Raw genomic sequence first — 23,158 nt, 5'->3', positions numbered from 1 at the left:
AGGGGAGGCCCCACGTGTGGGTGTGGGTGTCGTAGGCAGACATATACCTGGTGAGCTCAGGCAGGTTCTGGATGAGTCTTTTTTTCTCTGCTTTAGCCATATGGTCACTTTTCTTAAATTATAATATTTCCTCAAATTCGAAAACCTAAATATTTTATGTGCCTGTACAGAGCGAAAGATGTTTTCTTTGGTTTGCCGAGTGTCTTTCATGTCTGACGTTGAATGGTCACTCTTCTGAGACCGGACTATCACTGGACACAGTGGGAGAAGTGGCCTCTGGGTCGAAGAGCACACAGTGTATCGGGGTAATCGCCGTCACGTCACCGAACCAAAATCATGTCTGTGAGGGTGGAAAATGGGGACATTGATATTCAGAATGAATGTTAGTTTATTAAAAAAAAATCATCCCCTAAAAAAGTAGCCAAAGGATGTGCCGAAACGCACATACTTGACTCCGAGTTTTTCAACAACACAGACAGTGTATCTGTCTTTCTTGGTAGAAACGTGCAGAGAGATAAAAGTATCTGGAAAGAAACACACCAAAATGTGGTTGATTTTATTGTGAGTGTTTTTTAAAACGTCTCTTTCTTTAAATTTGCATTTCTAAATTTCCTGTAAGGGATATCTGTGTCTTTCTTTTTTAAAAGAAACATATTTTAGAGTACGGAGAATGAGGAACCCCGGGTACAACAAAGCCCAGGAGAAACGCCCCCATTACAGGAGAGCCTTCCTGCAGCTCGGCCCAGAGCTCCCAATCCACAAGAAATTCCAGTTCGGATGTAACCATTAACTCTTTAAATCAATCTGGAAGTTCTGATGTAACCATTAACTCTTTAAATCTGGGCAGACCCAAGTTTGTTTGTAGCTGGTTCTATTCCAACAGTGGTTCACCTTTGCAGGTGTCGACCCTTCCTCCTGCGTCCGGGAGAACGTCTGGGAGACGCATCCACCCACGTAAGACTTCCTGGACATTCGGCACGTCAGGCTCGGTGCTGACCGCTCATGGTCTCCTCACTGTTGGGTTTCAGTCGGACGGAGCACGGGACGACGTTGAGATGCAGAGGGAGTGATTTTCAGGTTGAAGTACTGGTTCGCCTTAGGGTTGGACCGGGAACCCGACTCTTCCCCAGAACCACTCCCCTAAATGAAATAACTCAGGAGTCGGAGGTGAGCTCGGAATAAGTAAGAGTTGTGTACACGTGAGATGACACAGTAGAGACACACTGCTGTGGGACTGCTGTGGGACTGTCCCGTGAGGACAGCTACCCCCACTGGGCAGGAGGCAGGAAGGGGACAGAGAGCAGGTGTGGATGGAGACCAGTCACCGCGAGCACATGAGGCAGCCCTGCTCCCTCCCCGCCACGTCTGTCTTCAGCTCTGGGACCCGCTGCCTGTACCCAGCAAGAATCGAAGGCTGTGGTTGCTAGAAACACGGTGGGTTTGGGAGCAGTCCTTCTGAGAAACCAGTATTTCAGAGCGTCCCATCTGCTCCTGTTGGTCGCTGGCATTTCTCAACCTTGTGGAAGAACACAGAGAGAGAAGCGGGTCCCGTGTGGCAACCTACTCTCTTTAAACCTTGTCCGGGTCACCAAGTTTTCAGGTCGCTGTTGAGAACCGAGGACATGCAGGTTGAAGCAAATGGGGAAAAGTACAGTTAAAACCTGTGAGAGGATCCGAAGCTGCCTGGTGCGATGCCTGTGGTCAGGGCCGCACCGTCAAGCCGGGCGGCTGTAACTGAGGTCGGCAGGAGGGGAAGTGAGGCCCACAGAGGGTGGTGGGAACCAGCTCCTCTCAGACACCCTCGTCCTGCTACTGCGAGGGAGGCAGGTGTGGCTGGGGGAGGCGAGGCCCACGGACACCCCCGGTGCTGCCACATCTGCCATGAACTTTCAATTCAAAGAGACCACATGGCCCTGTAAGTTGTCATCGTCTTACTCATATAGGAGCCACAGTCCCGGGACCCCTGAAAGGGACAGTGATGATGGGAGGCAAAAGGTGGTGCCGCCAGCCCTGGGCACCTGCCCACAGGCACATCTGAGGCCTCCAAACTGTGGAGGAGTTAAGGGACAAGCAAGCCCCCAGCAAGCCCGCAAGTCAGAACCTGAAGACTGAGGGAGATGTGGGGTGACCATGAGATGAGAAGCAGAGCGGACCGGACGTCGTGGGCAGCAGCCGTGCCTGAGAGCCCAGGAGGCCACTCCAACGGGCTGCTCCAACAACACAAGCTTATCCTCTCCCCGCTCTGGAGGAGGGAGGGCCTGACTGAGGTGTCCCAGGGCTGTGCTCCCTCCCGTGGCTTGTGGTTGTGTGTTCCTGGAGGTCCCCGGGCTTGCCCACACGTCCCTCAGTCCTGCCTCGGCTGTCACGGGGTCCTCTGTGATGCCAGTGTCTCCACGTGGCATTCTCTGACAAGGACACTCGCATTGCCTGGGACCATCCGAATGACCTGTCTTAACTCAGTCCTAGTGGCAGAGACTCTGTTCCTTGAGCTCACATTTACATTCACGGCTACGTGGTCCGGAGTCAACATGCCTGCATGAGACAACCCGCAACAGTGGGGAGGGGGAGCTGCGTGAAAGGTCAGGGAAGTGGGCAGAGCTGTGCCCCTCGTGACAGCAGCTGGGATAGGAACAGCCCTGCGCCCAGAGGGAGGAGGTGCTCCCCTGGCTGTGGAGCTGGCCTGGGAGACGACCAGGGAGGCTGTCATGTCCACAGGACTGGGAGGAGGACGCACATCTCCCGGTTTCTGCTTTGTTTCCACCAGAGACTGATTGACTGTTGTCCTACAGTTTCTTCTTTCCATCTGTAGATTTAATTGCTCTTCTATGTAAACAGTGATGGGGAAGCAGATGATGCCCCAACATTATCCCCTGAGCGGTGTCCTCCTTCAGGGCTTCTAAACTCTCCGTGCTATTAGAAAAGCTGATAGAAGGCTTGCCTTGGTAGGACTTGACTATTTTCAGTGTTTGGGTTACTTTTTACCAAGAGAAGGAACTATGATTATAAAATATTTGCTTTCTTGCTGAAAATGCACTTTCCTAAGGCTAAGATCTTGATTCGCTTTTCTTATACACACAAACAGCTTATATTTAAGGTAAGGTACTGGCCTCAGTGTTTTACTTCAAAGCCCTGAATATTCCAACACATGCATGACAGCCTCCAAGGCCACACAGGAAACCAAAGCTTCACAGAGATCGGTCCAGCTGCTGGCAGTGAAGGGAAGGAGATCTATTGAGTTTATACTGAGTGCAGCATAGGATTGAGTGAGGGCATCAAAACAATAAAATACTTATAAAATTAGTGTCCTCCTTTGCATTAGAAGAAAATTCAATTTGCCACATTCCACCCATGAGACCTTCTGAAAAATTTTAAAACGTGCTTCTGAAATACATCCTCTGGACAATTATAACCAAACCTTTGCTTGGCGTCCTTGAACCCTGAATCTAAGTCAGTTGTTTCTGGGTGATGGTTGTGGAGCAGAAGCAGAGAAATGACCAGAATTGGACTAGAACTTTCTAGATGGCTGCACATTGGAAGTTTAACTTAGTAATAAGAATGCTAGTTTAACTCCAAAAAAGTGCAGACTCTCATAAAAAGTGGGGTCCATGGATTCTGACCAAGACCAGGAATTAGGCAGTGGACTGAGACCAACAGGGTTCTGGGTGGGCGATTTGGTACTTCTGTGACCTTGGCTAGGTTTCTCGGTCCTGAGCAGATGTCCTCATCTCCAGTCTGATGTCAGAGTCGTACGTTCCCACTGCTGCAGGTGGTCGTAAAACCAAACAGAAATAAGTACATTGATTTTCTTTTTGTTGTCCTACAAGTGAAGGCTTCCCTTGGAACTTCCTGGTTTCCCTCTTTGTTCTTCACCTATTACTTTTGGGACCAGTGGTGGGTTAGGACCAATTTGAATGTGCTCCTCCTCCTCATTCCAAGCTTACAGTGAAGGATTTGGGGTGGAGGGTCCTGGAGTTCTGAAGGGCTCATGTGGGCTCTGCTGAGGTATTTACAAACATTGGAAACGTATTTTGTCACTTTCACCATCAGCTTTCTTGTTGGCAAATTGAAGCATTTTTATTATAACATTTCTGCTTTCCTTGAGCTCTGAACTCCCACAAATCGCTCTATTGTTAGCATCGGACAAGGCAATGGAAGCTACCTTCTGCTCATCACCGTCCCTCAGGTGCCACGCCCCAGGTTCATGTCCATGGACCCCTGTCCTGTGCTGTCACCGGGGAACAGGGAGACTCACCAGGGGACATCCGGGCCCACACAGGGGGCGGCTCGTGCATGAGGATGAGGGGAGGGGCCACACATGGCAGAGACCTCTGTCAGGACAGCACACATCCCAGATGGTGAGCTTCCCTAAACTTAAGGCTTCCTTTGTGTAAACTCTTTAAGGTGAGGAGGGCTACCCAGTGACAAGCAGCCTTGTGAGTGAAAATTTAGCACAGTGTACCTTTGGGTCAAGTTACTGGGAAACCAGCAGCTTTGAAGTGGGGCCGATCGTTTGAACACTTCTGGACATTTAATCTCTCTTCTGCTTTCCACGTGACAAAGTTACTACTTCGGACTGATTTCCATAGAAAGGATCTGGTGGTAGGAATTCATTCCGAGCTTTCTTGTGTGGGATAAACTAGCTGATGCTGCAAAGTTTTAAAATGCAGTACCTGGAATGGAGCAACTTCCCAGGAAATATTCATATTTTAAAATATCATTAACATGATTGCTTACACATTTGTGAATTTCTCTACCAACGGAAGACGGTGCCTCTGAGTTATTCTGTATGTTCCAGGGCTTTCTTCCCAAAGCAGTGAAAAAGCGCCGGGAGAAACCAGGTCCTCACGGCCTCTGAGCCTGTGTCTGTGAGGTCCGCCCCACCACTGGAGGTGAGGATGGAGACGCATCAGGGCAGCTCCTCAGAGCAAGCGGGAAGACCCATGTGTTTCCAACATCACGTGGGGCCTGTTGTTCGGCTCACTGTAAAGATGCTGTCCTGGAAAGAAAACATAAAAAGACCCCCACAATCTTCCTACCTGTTATATGTGAGGCAGGGATGCTGTGAGTTTGTCCGTGCCCTCCTCCTGCCCACACGTCGTTCTCCCAGCCCAGGGCAGTGCCTGGGCACGTGTGGGGCCCAGCAGGCATGTCTTGCTCGTCTAGCAAAGCAGAGTCATGTTTCTGTCAGTGACGCAGCGAAGGCCAGGGTTTTCTGACTTGAGAATGCAGCTACAATTTCAGGATCCCACTTCCTTTCATAGGGGATGGTCCTGAAGACGGACAGTCGGGAAGCTCCATCAGGGGGTGACAGACAGGACGTGGCCTCCGGCATGTCTGTGCCGTGTCCAGTCTCGGGGCCTCGTGGACGCCAGGCACCCAGCCCCGTGGCCGGTTGGGAGTACCTGCACAAGACCTCTAGGTCGCTTTTCCTCCCATGAGTCCCCAGTTTGGGCTGAAGAGAAAAGCCACGTGACTTCGGACAGCTCCGCGTGAAGCCACGTGACCTTTGTGAACGTCAGTGGGACACTGGGCCTGGCTCTCAGCAGCTACCTGACATCTCATCACCCAGCCCGCATCCAGCCCCCGGGCCAGCCCCTCTCACAGAATACCCACAGGCGTGCTTCCTGAGGCAGAACACAGGTGACACCTCGTACCAGACCCTGTGCCTCTCCTCAGCTGTCTGTAATTTTGGTCACTTCTCTGTGACTTCCTGTTCCATTGGAGCCCTGGGTGTGACCCCGCCAAGCAAGTCTGGAACATCAAGCCCTGCCCCAGGCTCTACCATGTAGACAGTTTGGCTAACCAAGGGCCCTCAGACTTTTCTCTAGAACCACGTCCAACGTGAGAACACTGCTTCGGAAGGACGAGGACACGTCAGAGGTCTCTGTTAATATAGGGGAAGTGAATTTTCCTAAATTTAACTTTCTCCTAAATTTAACAATACAACTTTGACTATGTTATATAACAAAGAAATAACAGAAGAGCTTAGGAAGTAGTTTATAATAGAAGCAGAAAGATTTTGGTTTTGTACTCTGTATTTTATTAGGATTGACATAGTTGTGTGCATGGAGTAAATATTTGGAGTATATAAGTTGCTCCTAAGGTACCATTTCCTGCATCGAATCAAGTGAATTCCCATTTTTTAACTCATCTGCTCTCTGCACTTTACACGGGGTGTGTTGATCCAGCTGCTTTCCGTAACCACGTAATCTTGAAATGCCACCAGAAATCCATCCGGCACCCAGAGCTAAAACCTGCACTCTTCCCTTATGTAACCAAGTCCGAGCATGTCGTTCCGGACGTGACTGAAGCCCTTCGTGGGCGGCCTTTCCGGGAAGGAGATGTTTGCCCTGGTGGGTGAGGTGGTCCCTGAGGAAGGCCATCCGGCCCCAGACCCCTTCCGGTCGGGGTTCGTCCTGCTCAGGGTCCCTCCGCCGGCCGTCCAGCCCCAACCATGGCGTCAGCCACTTTCTCGGGATCAGTCTCCATCCGCATGTGTCTGGTTGAGCTTTGACTGAGGAGCCCTCGACTGAAGCCTGTTCCAGGTGTACTGAGCAGCCGCCATGGTCTGGAAACCGCCAGATGCTGAGGCTCTCGAGATGAGGGCCGTGGTCTCTGACCGCAAGACACCCAGAGGCTGGCAGGAGGGACAGCAGGGCACAGTGAAGGTGACAGCTCTTTCAGGGGGCCCCCAGGGACACCGGGAGGATGGAGGGGTGGGGAGGTAGGGGCTCCAAATGGGGGGTTGCTCACCAGGCAGCAGAACAGGCCTGAACCACAGTCCTGCTTCTAGAACTGCCTGTGGATGCTGGGACGGGATGGTGGCTGTGAGGACCGAGGGCTTGGAGCTGGACACCGCCTAGTAGCAGACAGCTGCAGGTCACACGTGCCCGTGGGGGGGGATGGTGAGGTGCCCCCCCCCCAGTGCCCTGGCCACAGGCAGCGCGCGCAGACGGTCGCGGTAAGCAGTAAGGGACGAGGCACAGTCCGCTGTCTCCCCACCAATCGAACCAGAAAGAAAACAGTTAAGGTGTGGAGAGAAGTTTGTTCTTCTTCAAAAGAAAAGGAATTTCTTATATGTGGCTCTGTGTGTTTTCTCTGCGGCGTGATCTGCCGGCCCTCCTTCCACCGTGGCTTCTCCACAAGTTATAATCTGCACGGAAATCTCAGTGGGAGGATTTTTTAAAATGTAGTTTGGAGGGTGGACAGGAAAGACAGAGGACAAAGTGCCGTCCGTCCGCAGTGGGGCTGACAACACAGCAAAGACCTGAGACAAGACGGCCGAAGACCTAGTAGCTAACAGTCAGCGGTGCAAGGCCACTGGTCACCATGAGAGGTGAGACCCCCCACCACCCTGCGGGCAGCCCACCCGACGCGGGCCACTCAGGGACCCAGGGTCGCTCCTACCACATGCATGTGCACGTCCTTGCCCTGGGGGCCGAGTCCAGGGTCTGCGGGAGGCGAGCAAGGAGCGTGTGACGTGTCCTGACATACCAAGCCTGTTTTTAGTGTATCTTAGGCAGTGTCCCCACAAAGACGTGAGCTGAAATACTAAACAACCAGAAGGATAGAACTTCACTATCTCACCCTGTGACTGAAAATGGGGCGAGGCTAAAGGGAGAGCCGGGAGCCTCTCCGAGCACGCACTCAAGCCGGCCCTCACGTCCTCAACTAAAGTCGTGTAATTTTGTGTTCAAACTCAGCCTGTCAAGGGGAAAAGGCCGCTCATAATCACACACGATTTGGGGATTTCACACAGATGTCACAAGGTTTCAGTTTACAGTTTGAAAGTGAGCCTCCTGCCCTCGCCCGCCCGGCACCGAGGAGGGCTGAGCCGTGCCCACCAACCCGGGGAGCAGCGCTGAGCCCCGCTCCCGTCGGGCCCAGGCACCCCCGCCGCACGGCCCACGGTCAGAAAGCGCAGGGCTCTGGGAGCCTGAGCCGAAGGCTGGGACACGATGTCTTCGGAACTTTGCCCAAGAGTCTCATGCATCTGGCCATTCTTGAACACGACAGCAATAAACGGCCACACAACAAAATTTTGAGTTTGGGAATCACAGGAATCATAAAATCTGATTAAAAGAGCCTCCTCATTTCTGCTGAAGTCATTCTGTGACAGTCTCCGGCTTGGGGGGAGCATCGTGCTGTGGGCCGCTCTGGAACGGCGTGCGGCCACAGCTGACGTCTCACAGACATTCCTCTCGCCGTTATAAAAGCTCAGACGCACAACGCTAAATGTCCTTCCCTCTAATTATAGAAGAAATCTCTCCGTTGTGAGAGTGGACAGCTTGCAGATTTGGCAATGCCCCATAATCCTGCCACCTGGTGACGCTACACTCCTGTGCTCTTGGGTGCATTTGAACGTGGATTTCTTCTCTTCGTTCCTGTGGGTGGTCTTCAGACGGCCGTGCGGTAACATGTTTTCTTTATTTTGGAAGCGTCACACACCTATTAGAACTTAAGACGTGGTTGCAGATCTCAAAAGTGAGTATGTGGCACAAAGTGCCTCCTGAAGCATCCTGTGGGTTCTTGCCGCTCGTGGTAACTTCTGTCCACCTTTTGGTCTTATGACTCTTGTCTTTTTTTTTTTTTTCTACCACACGCGTTTGCATCGTCTACCACTGGTTTAATGTTCGCTTCTGTTTTAGCACGTCCTACAAATGAAATTTAAAATACGTGTTCCTCTTTGTCTGCTTTCTATGGACTGATGCTGTGTTTACGAGATAGTTTCTATCACAGCGCATACACGCCGTGCAGCCTTCCTGGTGGGTGTAGACCATCACCAGCCCACAGACAGAGCCGCCATCCCACTGGCAACGCCCTCGTCCCCATCTCTGACGTCACACTTCAGGCCACCATGACCTCTCCCACATCCTCCGCCTGCTGCCCGCGAGTGTGTGGTGAATGGGGCGTCTTCTCTGGGTGGTCCCCGAGTCCCAGGGACACACGTCTTCAGGGACAGTGGGTGACCCCAGTGGACAGATTTCCATGGTGATGGCAGTGATGTGCCCCTAGTGGGTGGGGGACGTCCTTGGTCCCCGTCCTCACCATTTCCCATTTCCTCCTCTGGAAATCACCCGGTCAGTTTCTGCACCATTTTCTACTGGATTTTCTTTCTGTCATTGCTTCATAAGATGTCTTTATATATTTTGGACACAAATAATGCATTTAAAATTTTATAGATTTGCCATTTTTTTTCTCTCCACACTTTAACTGGACTTTTGCTTGTAATCTCATTGGTTGAAGAAAAGTTCTTAAACTTAATATGGTTCTTTTAAAAAGTTCTTAAATTTAATATAAATTTAATATATAAATTGATTTATCCTTTTCTCTATAGTTAGTAGTTTTCTGTCTTGTCTTAAAAAGAAAGAAAACATTTGCTCTACTTTGAGACCATGAAGAAATTCTTCCGTCTTGTCTTTTGAGATGTTCACTGTTTTGCTTTCACATTTAGGTCTACGATCGGCTTAGAACTGAATCTTGGGAAATTGTTCTTTTTTTCTCATATAGAAACAGTTATTGTAGTTTCGTTCATGACTTTATGTCCGGACTGCCATGTGTCGTGGTGTGTTGGTGCAGACAGTGTCCGTGCGTGAGAGGCTGAGCTGCCGGGCTCTAGACTCGCCCCCCAGCACGTAGGTGCTCACACCCAGGTGCCTTCGTGACTCCAGCCTGATAAGAAATTATGAGGTCAGGGCCGCGAGCCCTGCTACCTGGTTGCTGACCTCTCGCACTCCCACCCCGTCTGAGAAAGGACTTCTCAGTCCACGCTGACACGCTCAGCTCTGAATGTGAGGGACGGCTGAGGTCACAGATCTGCGTGCGAGAGAATCAGCCCCTCACGCGAGTGTCGTGGAACCCGTGTGTGTGGCGCCTCTTTCCTCTGGCCGGGCTGCGTTAGTGACACGGTTTTATACTTTTCTACCTCGAGGCTTTTGCACATCCGTTTTTATAATCCGTTTTTATAACATTGTATAATGGTATCCATACAACAGGTTAAAATATTTAACTTTTATCTTCTTGGGGCTGGCATGAAAATGTACCTGGATTTTATATATATCGTCCTTCTACTCAGCAAGATTACGTTTACTGCCTCTCTAATGCGCTTGTCTGTGGACCAGTAGTGGGGATGTTGTCCCATCGCAGCGTCTTCCTCTGAAACAACACGGCGCAACCATCCACTGTAGGGATGTGGGGTGTGTCTAGTAACTACGTACTTTCACAGGTGACCTCACTGAACTACCGTCGCCGTGTGATACGCTCCGGATGTGTCGGTCTCAAGTTTACACACATTCTCGTCTGGCGGACACGGAGCGTGGAGCACTCCATCCTGACAGCAAGTTACAGCAGAACCAACTGGAAAGTGAACAGCTGTCCTCGGATCTGTAGGAACGATGTCCCCGGGCAAACCACTGCTCCCGAAATTGGAGGGACATGCAGGCAGATAGAGAGAATCACGCTTTGCAAGAGCAGGACCCCGTGCTGGGCAGGACATCTGCGGGGGGACGGACGATTACTGGAGGCTCCATGTGGATGAAACAGAGGGAACATACCCAGGATCCCAGATGCCCAGGCTTCTGCAGGTTTTGTCCCAGAGGAACTCCGAACAGAAGAGAAATCTCCTCCTTGGGTTTTGGTGGGGAGGGAGGAGGAGCCAGTGTGAAGTAGAGCAGAGCCCTCTCCTTCCCGACAAGCCTGTCCTCAGGGGAAACTAGTCGGCCAGCCTGACCTACCTAGGGAGGGAAAATACCCACCTCCATCCCCCAGACACCCTGCCCAGCTCATGGAGGAAACACGGACCCTTGTCACAGGACTGGAAGACACCCCCCTCCCCACACCACACCGCACCACATCACCAGACACCTCCAAGTCACATCACGTCCAGCACGCGCAAAGGCAAAAAAATGCAATGTGAAGATGAGGGGCAGCGTCAGGCCCTGACCCAGCGGGAGAGTGGAGTTCCCAGCCTGGGGACTCAGAACACTGTGGTCAGCTCCCCGAGACTGCTAACAGCGTCAACAGTGTACACGAACAGGAGGACGGTGTCGGCAGAGAGGTGGAAATCTTGAGAAACAACCAAAAAGTATGCTGGGGATCAAAACACTGCGACAGAAACGAAAATGCCTGCGATGGGCTTCTTAGCACACCCGACACGCAGAGGAAAAGTCTCTGAGCTGAAGAAGGTGTCAGTAGAAACCTCCGACATCGAACGACAGAGAGAACAGAGACGGCAAGAACAGAACAGAACATCCCACACGCTTCATGGGATCGCCCGAAGGGGAAGAGAGAAGGAACAGAAGAATGTTTGAAACAGTAATGACTAATGATTTCCCCACATTAATGTCAGACTCCAAACCACAGACCCAGGAAGCGCAGAGAGCACCACGCCCGATTAATGCCCAAAAAATTCACCAAAGGCATATCGATGTATCTTCCCTTTGGTACATTTATATGATTTAGTTTCATGGTAAAATCCCAGACTACGTGAAATGCAGTTTTGATGGTGTAACTTAGGGTTTGTGGCCAAAGTTTGGTCAGTTTTCCTGAGGGTTGTCTGATCTTTCTCTGTTCTTTTTAATGTTAACGTTAATAAAATCAATTTCCGTCATATATTTATGTCAGTTTTCGGATTGATCTACCCTCCTTATGATGCCCTCTCAATTTTACGGTTCTCCAGCATAAAAATCAAAATCAGGTGAATCGGGACTTTCGTCACAGCCTCTACCATTCAGACCCTTTTGGCGTTCTGCCTTCTAGCTGCCTGCGGACATTTGGCCAAATACATTCCTGCTCTTGACTTCTGTCTCTACGTTTGTGCAGCAAAGAGATGACTGAAAAGAAAGCAGCTCCGAGTTTCCTTTCAAGTCTGACGGTCTCCTACTCCCTGCATCTGAATGCTTAGCCTGGAAAATGGCTCTGACGTGCTCTGTTCAAGTCGACGTGCAACGGGGGACGTGCCCGAGGGCAGGCGGTAGCTGGTGGCCTGGGACAGTCTCCACAGCCTCCCTCCTGCCTAACGACACAAGGCTTGCTGCTGGGAGAGTTTCCACCGAAACCGAGGAAACGAGGGGACGCTAGGAAAATCTACTCTAATTTTTCTTCAACAAAATCCTTTGCCTGTTGGGTCAATATTCAAGACATAAATTTGGGAATCAGTTTTTTAAAATGCTTTATTTTCTCCTAAAATACAACCGAATATTGATATGATCTCCTGCTGAGACACGTGTGCAGTTTTTCCAGAATCAGCACATCTGGACAGCACAGATGGACAATGGGCTGTGAACGGCCCGTGTGAGAGAAGGCGAACGTGGAGCCCACGGGGTCTCCCTAAATGCAGCCTCCTTCTCCGGGTTGACATTTCTTTTTCTGGAAGCTGGAACACGAGCTGCCGCCCTGTGAGGAGCAGAGGAGATTTTTCAGCGTCTTGAAAGCTATATTTAAATCGGGGATAAGGAGGCCTTGGGGCTCCAACAGGCATCTATCAGGGTTAAAGTAATCCCAGTGTTTGATTCATGCTCCGCCGTCTGGATCCTGGATTTAAACTGCAGATGACCGTCGGAAAAAAAGACTCATTTTTCTTAGACTTTATGTTCTTCTAAATTTATTGAAGAACTAACTTTAAAATAATTTCATTTAAATGGAATTCAAATTCTGGGGCAGGAAATGGACAAAACATGGTAATACTGGGGTCGGCGAACTTGTTCAGAAGGAGCAGGGAGGTGCTCCCGCGCTGGCCTCCCTCACTGGCGGCAGCTGGGAACCCTGGGCCCGCAGAACCCCCATGTCCACGGAGCCCCCTGGCCCCGCACCGCACCCCGCGCTCCACCCCCTCCATCACAGCACCAGCAGGGCTCTATCTGCCATCTCTGTGAGCGCCTCCTGGGAGCTGAATCCTCTCCAGCCGGCTTGGTTTGTAGAAACGGAGTGAAGGGCGGACCTGCATCTGATCTGGGGGGCCGGCGACACACTCCATGGTGAGGCTCTTTCGGCAGGACAGTAAGGATGTGCAGCACACATTCCCTCGGTCAGGATTGGCGAAGGGTCCCTCCGTCCCTTGTGTCACCCTCACAGATTGCACAGGCCTTTCCAGGGCACTTCGTGAAGGGGGTTCTAGAAGCACCTGAGGTTCCTTCCAGCACAGCCCCCTTCCCCACCTTGCTCCCGCACACCCGAGCCCTTCTGAAGCTCCCGCCTGCTCACACCCCGGCCTCCCTGTAACACTCTTCACCCCCAATCACCCTGCACCTCTGAGGCCACTCTGGTGTCTGTTTCCCAGGGACTCAGACAGACGAAAGAAGATATAAACCAAACAACGTATTTTTTCTGAGCCGAATCGTCTGAGTTCATCACTTCGTCCCGGATTGTGTGTTATGTCTAACGATATGAAATTGTTTACTCTCCAAACACTGGTTAGATGCATCATGGCTTTTGCTTTTAACAAATTTTTAAATTTCAAGTTCTTGCATAAGGTATTAATCCAAATCTTTGGTCACTTTAGTTATTCCTTTCAAAATTCCATTTTTTTAGAACACTTTCAGGTTTTTAACCAAATTGGGAGAGAGGTGCAGGAAGTTCCCGCACACCCTCCCTCCCACGTCATCAATACCCCAGCAGAGCTGCGTGTTAGCTCCGGTCCCTGACCTACACGGACACGTCGTAGTCACCCCAGATCCACAGCAGACCCTACGGTTCTCAGGATATGGTACCTTCTGTGGGTTTGGGCAGATGTATGATGACACGTGTCCCTTGTGCTGTCACTCGGAGCGTGTTCTCTGTCTTAAAGAGGCCCGGGGCTCGGCACATTGACCCTCTGACAGTCACCAACCTGCTCGCTGTCCCCACCGTTTGCCTTTTTCAGAATGTGACATAGTCGGAATCCCAGAGCGTGCGGCCTTTTCCAACTGGCTTCTTCCACTTAGTATATGATCGAGGGCTCCTTAATGTCTTTTTATGGATTGATGCAGTTCATTTCATTTTTTAGCCCTGAATAATACTCTGTTGTCTGCATGAGCCACAATTTATCTACCCATCCCCTATGGAAGGACATCTCGGTTGCTTCCAAGTTTTGACAGCTGTGAATGCAGCTGCTGTGAACCTCTGTGAGCATGTTTCTGTGTGGACATGTTTTCAACTCCAAGTAGCCGGGTTGCTGGACCCCATGGCAAGAGTGTGTTTCGTTTTGTAAGGAACCACTGAACCATCTTCAGAAGGGGCTGCGCTGTTTCTCAAGCCCTCCAGCAACGAGGGAGCGTTTCTGTTGCTCCAAACACGTGCTTGCAATCGGTGTTTTCGGTGTGCTCACGTCTGACCATCTGAGTGGCTCACTAAATGACTCTGCATTTCCCTGGGGACACATGATGTGCCCTGTCTGCATGTGTGATTATTTTTCATCTACACATCTTCTTTGGTGAAGTGCCTGTTAAGGTTTTAAACCATTTTTTAAAATTTATTTTTTTTATTAACATAGAATGTATCATTAGCCCCGGGGTACAGAACCCATTTTATAATCAAGTTGCTTGTTTTCTTATTGGCATGTTTTAGCAGTTCTGTGCATATTTTGGATAACAATCCATGATCAGACGTGTCTTTACAAATATTTTCTCTCAGCCTGTGACTTATCTTCTAGCTTTTCTGAGATTATCTTTCACAGAACATACATTTTTAATTTTAATGAGGTCTAGCTTATCAATCATTTCTTTCATGGATTGCGTCTTTGGTGTCCTATCTCAAAAAGCATCACCACACCCAGGGTCATCTACACTGACTCGCATTATCTTCTGGGAATTTTATAGTGTTGTGGTCTGCATTCAGGTCTCGATCCATTTTGAGTTAATTTTTATAAAGGATGTAAGTCTGTATCTAGATTCACTTTCTCAGCTGCAGATGTCCACTTCTTCAGCACATCTGTTAAAATGCCTCTTACTCCATTATATTGCCTCTGCCCTTTTGTCAGATCTCAGTGGGTTGATTGGGGGTGTACTGTTGGGATCAGTGTCCTGTTCCATTGATCTCTGTTCCATTCCCTTGATCTGCTCACCTATCCCTTTGCCGATATGACACTGTTTGGGCTGTTGCAGGTGTGTGGTGAGTCTTGAGGTCAGGTCGCATCCGTCCTCTGTCTTCCTCCTTCAGTATTGTGCTGGGATGCTGGGGCCTGTGTCTCTCCATGTAAACTTTAGAGTCAGTTGATCAATATCAATATTTATGCTAAGTTTTTCCTGGGGTTGCTTGGAGTCTATGGATCAACTTGGGAGAGGCGCCATCTTGACCATATTGAACATTCCTCTCCACGAACATGGAATAGCTTGCCATTCTTCTACGCGTTTATTTATTTATTTACTGCTTTCTCCCTAGAAAACTTTTTGACATAAAAAAGATTCCTATTAAAGTTTTGTAGCTCTTCTCATTTAGATCGTGTACATATTTTGTTAGTTGTATCCTAAGTATTTCATTTTGAGGGAATGTTAATGTAAATTGATATTTTTTTAAATTCCAAATTCCATTTGCTCATTGTTTGCAAATGATTTTTATAGATTCCCTTGTGTCTTACAACCTCGTTATAACCACATATTAGTTTCAGGCTGGTTTCTTTTTATGGGGCGGGTGGGTTCAGTTCTTTCAGATTTTCTACATAGATAGCATTATCATCTACAGGACAGCTTCTTATCTTCCTTCCCATGCCTGTCTTGTACTGATCTTAGTGCAAAAGTCTTGAGTTTCTCATTTTTTTAAAATTTTATTTACTTATTTGACAGACAGAGATCACATGTAGGCAGAGAAGCAGAAAGAGAGAGGGAGGAAGCAGGCTTCCTGTTGAGCAGAGAGCCCGATGCAGGGCTTGATTCCAGGACCCTGAGATCATGACCTGAGCCAAAGGCAGAGGCTTAACCCACTGAGCCACCCAGGTGCCCCAAGTTTCTCATTGTTAAGTAGGATGTTAACTATAGGTTTTTGTAGGTATTCTTTATCAGGCTGAGGAAGTCCCTCTCTATTTCTAGCTTACTGATAGCATTTTGTTATATAAATGGATGTTGGATTTTGTCAAATGATTTTTCTGTCTCTGTTGATATAATTATATGATTTTTCTTTTTAATCTGTTGTTGAGATGGATCATTAATTGATTTAAAATGCTGAACCAGCCCTGTGTATCATGGATGAATCCTACTTGATCATGATGTATAATTTTTTTATACATTGTTGAACTCAATTTGCTAATATTTTGTCCATGAGAGCTATTAGTCTTCAGTTGTCTTTCCTTGTAATGTCTTCAGTTTGGGTAGTAAGATAAAATTGGCCTAATACAATGAGTTAGAAATCATTCCCTCTGCTTCTATCTGTGAAAGAGATTGTAGAGATTTGGTGCAACTTGTTTCTTAAATGTTTGGTACTTCAAATGATTTTTAAACAAATATTGAAATAAACTGGAATTGTTTGCTTACCAATTTGGAGACAGGTTCTGAAGCCAGTGCCCAGGCTCTCAAGCTCAGAGTCTTCCTTAGGAGCTTGAAATGGAGCAGAGACTGTTGATGGAAAATAGAAAAATAGAAGTTTCACATTTTAGTGTGAATTTATCTGAATCTCTTTATTCAAATTCTGGTAGAAAATTGTTTCTAGACTGTATTCCTTTATTATTTAAGAAGAGGTACATTTTGAAAAATATGCTTTTTCTTGCAACATCTTGATCAACCATCTTTAAAGCTGTTTAAGGTGAAGAATTTACAAAGACTGACATTAGTTAATGGTGGTAATGATTTTGAATGTTGACTTCAAAGAATATTTTATTTTTTCAGGGAAAAGGAAACTCGTATGTTTGGCGATAGAATTTTTATTTCTTTTTTTACATCTTTATTCTTGGCTGAACCCATAACCTTAAAGACTAATAGTTATGTGCCTATGGTTATGTTTTATGCAGTATTTGTTCCTATAAATCTACTTAAACCCACTTATTACTCCCCTCTAAAATTCCTTCCACTTGCTTTTTCCAAACTTCCTCTCATGGGCAGCCACTGTCCTCACTTCACACTTTTCTGAATGATGGTTCCATTATTTAAACTGGGTAATGGTCAGTTAGATGAACACTCATTTATATAAAACACACTTTCCAAATACAAATATTTCAGGGAACAGAAAGACTTCAACTTTACTCTTTCCAGGATGTCTATAAAATTTTAGCCTCTATCATTTTTACAACTAGCTTGTTTTACTGCATAATATCTTCCAGATACTTCTTTTCATTAAACTTTGACTCAGTAGTTCCATGTCAATTTTTGTTTCCAAAATGTTTGTGCAACTTTCTTATACAATCTTAAACCAGTGTAGGCAAACTGCAAAAGCAAATATTCTTTTCCCTTGTTTTGGTCAGCAATATAATTTCTCAGACACTGAAGCTGCACATGAACTGTCTGAATTTTGGTAATTTTTCAATAGTGTAAGACATTTATTAGTCAGGAAGTACCCAATACATTCATACTTTTATGTTCTTTAGAAAAAAAGAAAATTCTATATTTGCATTATCTCTAGGGCATGCAATGGAAGAAATAAATAAAATTTAAAATGTTGATCATTCATCACCATTCCAATTCTCTGAAAACTTTAGTACACAAGAATCTAGAAATAATTTATGATTATCTCTCAAGTATCTGTATTTTACCTGATTATGAGCCGTGGAATGATTGCAGGTATAGGATAATGGGTTCTGGTGCCTGGGCAGTGCTAGAATCAGCAGGTGTAAAGCTATTTCAGCATTGCCAGGTTTGTTTGTTTGTTTGTTTGTTTCTTAAGCAAAACTAATTAACACTTATCCAGTGATATTTATTTATTTATATTGATATTTATTTGGTCACCTACTGTGTGCATGACTTTGTTCTATATCCTCATTTCCCAATATGGACTTTAATGCAATAATACTTTATTTTTAAATTTGAGTAAATTTGTAGAAAGTAACATAATTTAATGTCATCAGATATATGCCCACACATTCATGGGTGATAGGACAGAAAATTCTGAAAATGTTAAAAATAGAACTACCCTACCATCCAGTAATCACACTAAAGGGAATTTACCCAAAGGATACAAACACGCTAATTCAAAGGGAGACACTCACCCCAATGTTTATAGCAGCTTTATCTACAACAGCCAAGAAACACAAGCAGCCCAAGTGCCACCGATGGCAAGTGATAAAGATGTGTCTGCAGACATTTGGGGAGATTACAGAGCAGTAACAGAACATGAGATCTTAACGTCTGCGACTATGTGGATAGAGCTAGAGGGTGTGATGGTAAGGGAAGTAAGTCAGTCAGAGAAAGACAGATACTGTACGACTTACTCATAGGTGGATCTAAAAAACAAGATGAACAAACAAACAAAAGGCTCTTGAACACAGAGAACAAACGGGTGGTTTGCAGAGGGGCAGTGGGCGGGGGGTAAGATAGATACAGGGGATTAAGAGGTACAAATTCTTCCAGTTATAAAATGAGTAAGTCACGGGGATGAAAAGGACAGCACAGGGAACACGGTCAGCAATACTGTAATAATGCTGTATGGGGACTGCCCTCGTGACAGGACTGAGTCCGTGCATAGCTGCTCGTTCACTGTACCGTTCACTGTGTGTGTAGTAACACCACGCTGCATGTTAATTCTACTTCGGTTTTTAAAAAAGAAAAGAAAAAACCTTTAGTGATTCAAAAAAGGTAAATAAACTTTTATAGTTTCCAGATCAGCCGCAGGAGATGGGCTTTCAGAGGGGAGAATGGCTCGACCCTCTGAGAACTCTAAGAACCTGAATCCACTCGTCCATTGACTCAGAAAGTTCCTGCTCGTGGTAAAGATGTTTCACCAGACAGCAACAAGCTCAGACCACACCGCGCAGCACCAGCGACAACTTGCTTGGTGTGAACACAGCCAACACGGTACTGTTCCCACAATGACTTCATGGAAATCTGCTCCATTTTCCCCTCACAGAAATCTAGAAAGACACCATGTTTCCTTATGTGAACACTGAGAGGATAAAAAGAAAAGATTCAGAGTAGAAAAGGCAAGGGTGCCTCCTGGGGTCTCACGAAGACCAGTGCTCGACAGGAGCTGGCGACCCTGGCAGACGGCCGAGGACTAACACTCAATGTTGAGGGACAGAGTGTGTGGTCCAAGCTCACCCTTGAATTGCTTCTGCCCTCATGCCTGCCCCACATTCCACTTGCCAAAATTTAATACTTTCCCATCTGAATCACGTTATTCAGCAAAACGGTTTTAAAACAGTGGCACTATAGCCCATTAAAAGCTCCATTCTTACCACTTGTATCACTTCCTCAATTTTGAAAATCAATCGCATCTTTCTTTGTGCACATACCATGTGTGTCAAGGCAGAGTGTCGGCTCTGGGAAGTAGAGAGAATTTACATTTCCTTGGAGTTCCCAGGCAGCAAGGGATGGGTTAGGGTTTGTTTTTTTTTTGTTTGTTTGTTTTTGTTCTTGTTTTTGTTTTGTTTTGTTTTGTTTTGTTGCATAATTTTGGAAGTTCTCAATGGAGTAAGTGCCCATTGACCCACCTGCAAGTTTTGGGTAGTTCTCTGGAGGAATGAGCAAAAGCTGTGGGAAGTGAAGGGAAGCCTGGGTCCACGCTCTGTTCTGCTCTCCACAAGTCACCCATGCACCTCGAAGAAGAGGGAACAAGAAATAAGAAGACATATTCGGGAAGCACATTTGACCCCCAGCATTCTGGCCAAGCCGTCGCGTGCTGGGGAGTGTGTATTCACTGTTCGTCACTCTGTGGTTCTCATTTCCAAGCCCTGCGTACAATTGAGCCTCACCAAGCACGACTGTTCGGCTGAATAACCCAGACAGCGTTGTGATGATGCTGATGAAGATTTCCAGGGGGTTCTCCGCTCTGCCTCTGCCAGTTGATGGTGACCCGTGGGCTGTGTTCCCAGAGTGCAGAGGCAGGCGCGCCTGCCGGTGCTGCGCGGGAGAGAAGACAGGATGCCTTCCCACCGGCAGCCGAGGAAGGTGGCCTCCGGCTCTCCACGCAGTCCCTGCCGCACGCTCAGAAACTCAACAAGCGTGACGTACTGTGTGCTTCCAGTACGAGAAGCAAATGCCAATTTCCCAATGTGTTCTACAGAAGATAAATGGAGAATTGGGTCATTTTCTGAAGGATGTTTTCGGAGTTAGCAGGTGACAAACCAGAGTCCCTTCAAAGAGACTGATCCCAGCGACTCCTCTCCCCAGGGACCCGGTGTTGGTGACTCTAGAGGAACGTGGGCATCAAGGAAACAGTGGACCAACAAGAGGCTTTGAAGGCGTTGGGCGAAACCGATCCTCAGTGTGAGTCATGCGGAGGTCGGGGTGGGCGGCCGAGATGTGGGCGGCGAGTCAGACCCCAGGCGGTGGACAGGACCCGAGGCAGGACATACATCTCAGGAGCTGCTGGTCCTACAGGCAGAGCCAGCCCAAAGGGAACACTGGTCTACAAGAGATTCGGGGACCATGGGGCCAAGTGGGGCCTCGTGTCTAAGCCTGCTGTGCCCACAGACGGTGGCACAGGGGACATGGGCTCCTGTCTCGGACGCAGGTCACCCCAGACAGGGCACCTGCCACTGAACGTCGTCATCATGGCTCTCCCAGACGGCACTGCGGCATCGACTCCTTCCTCCTTGAAAACACGGCTCCTGGGTGCCGTCAGCATCAGCAAGACCAGGAACACCCGGCTGTCTTCGCTCGGGACGCCCATGTCGGTCAGCCCACGGCCTGACTCATGACTCTCCCGTGAGCTACAACGTCCTTTATCCCCTGAACAGGCAGAGTAATGTTTTTAGGAAACATGTGCTTTGGGGGACCAAGTTCATGCTTACAGAAATTACTTTAAGGCTTCTGTCTTTGACTCTGAATTAGGAGCCATGAATGTTCCGCGCCACAGAACGGGGGGAGCGGGGTTCACCTGATACACACACGCCCACACACAACACAGCTGCCATATTAAGCCCGTTGCTGAGACCCTGGAAACACTGTGGTGCTAACTAGAAGCGGAGTATTGTCTGCACCCCAAAAGGCCCCACTGCCTACTTCAGTCACGCCCGAGCTCCCCAGAGGCAATCCGGCAACCTTGTGGCTGGGACCGCGGGCTGGTTTTTATGTTCACCCACTTCGTTTCCGTGTGACTCCTCACATGCAACGTGACCTTCGTGCCTTTCGTTCACACCACGTCAAACACACGGGAACACACATGTCATTGCTTGTGGCACAGAGACACGCACATTTGTGCCAGACCATGCAGCAACACCGTGGCCCCTTACGTGGCCGTGGACACGCGGGTCCCCAGACACCCATTGCCAGCCGTCCGCCTGCCCCAGAGCCCAGCTGCTGCCCCTGGAGTCCAGCGTCACGTCCAATCAGGGCTGTACCCTCCAGGAGCTGCTACTCGACTGTGCCCAAGGGGATGGGGGTCTAAGGCAGCATGGCCCTGTCATGGCCCCATAGGGCACCACGGAGTTTCCCCATCACCTACCCGTGGTTTCAGCGCAAAACGGCATTGCCACCCCTCTGCAGACGGGGCTGAAGCCAGGCATGGCCACTGCCTCCTCTCCCCGTCCTTCCTCTGTTGCCGACATCTCTGTGCCAAGGTCTTTCTGGGACCCCACCTCACCTGCCCCACACAGGCCTCCTCTCACATCGGCTCCTGTCTTGGCTCTGCTTCCAGGAGGCTCGAAGGTCCCAGGACTGCTCCCCGATTCCTGCAGATCCCCAGCCCCAAAGTAGGCTGTGAAGGACTGTGAAGAGACTTTGTCCGGGGTCCCCTGGGGGTCCTGAGCCTGGCAAGCCATAGGAGGCAAGGTGCTTGGGAGGCCTGCACGGGGACTGACCCCACAGGAGCCCACGTCCTTGACCCACCTGGGATCTCTGATCTGTCAGGCAGAGGCCGAGTCTCCTGCTGAAATCCTGTCCTTGCCTGGCCTTTTCCAACATCTTGTCCCATCCACTACCAGCCTCTCCCGGGGGCACTTTCATTGGTTTTTAATCATTTTCACATGCTCAGTTATTCTTATGGACATATACTCAGCACACAATGTTATGTCGGTTTTCTGTGTACAGCACCTGGGGGACACCCTTAAATAAATGACTTGAAACTGAATTCTGGCACCAGGAAGAGCATCTGCAATTCCCTGCCCTAAAGGAGGTGTTTCCCCAAAGGTGAACTGGCCGGGCTTGGGGCGCAGCCTGAGCCCTTGGGAACGGACTCCAGGCAGTTCTGCAGAATTCAGGGCCCGTCCCCCACAGGGGGTGCCCTGGGGTGCAGACACATCGCCGTGGTTCATTGGGGGTGATCACAGAGCTTGTCCGCTTCCATCTCACATCTCGCATAATTGCTACTTGGGGGTTTTCCTACAAACCCCACACAAGTCCTGGTCGGATGGTGGGAGGCAAGTGTCTCTTCGGGCGGGTTTTCCTTGATGAATAAAGTCAATAATTCTATATTAACCAGTGTGTCGTCCTTCCCGGTTAGAGTTAATATTCTGTGTGTCTGCTGGAAGAAACGCTGCCTGCCTGCCTCAAGCTCCCAGACGTGCTCGTCTACACCGCAGATGCATCATCAGAAATTACGCTTGGGGTATGATCTGGGCAAGGGCCAGACTTTGTATTTTTCATGTGTATCAGCAAACCACCCACTCTTTGCCTTTTTTTTTTTTTTGCCTTTGCCTTACTTTGCCTTTTTAATAAATCAGCTCTCGGATGTGCACGGGTATGTTTCTGCGCTCGGCCTTCTCTGGTCTCTTCTCGTGCAAACCCCACACGGTGTTAGGAACCGCGTGTGTGTAGTACGTCTCGGTACCGAGCAAAGTACGTCCTTCCTGGTTTTGCTTGTTTGAGACGCTCGGGGTCCTTGTACCTTTGCACATCCACAAGCGTGTTACAGTCACCTGTTCCCACGGGAGAGTATGTCTGCGTGTTGGCGGCGATTGCATGGAAGCTTTAGCCCACGTACCTGACGCGTGCCTCCGGGCTTTGTTTGTTCAGCCTCTCTCAGTGATGGTGTGTGTGTGCGTGCACGTTTGCTTGTGTGTGTGTAAACGTGCATGTGTGTATTTGCATATGTATGTGTGCGTGTGTGCATGTATGTGTGTGCACGTGTGTGCGTGTTCGTGCGCGCGCGTGTGTGCGTGTTCGTG

The sequence above is a fragment of the Enhydra lutris genome, unplaced genomic scaffold (genome assembly GCF_002288905.1).
Source record: "Enhydra lutris kenyoni isolate GAN:26980312 unplaced genomic scaffold, ASM228890v2 scaffoldscaffold62, whole genome shotgun sequence".
NCBI lineage: Eukaryota > Metazoa > Chordata > Mammalia > Carnivora > Mustelidae > Enhydra > Enhydra lutris.
This window is presented reverse-complemented; position numbering follows the sequence as displayed.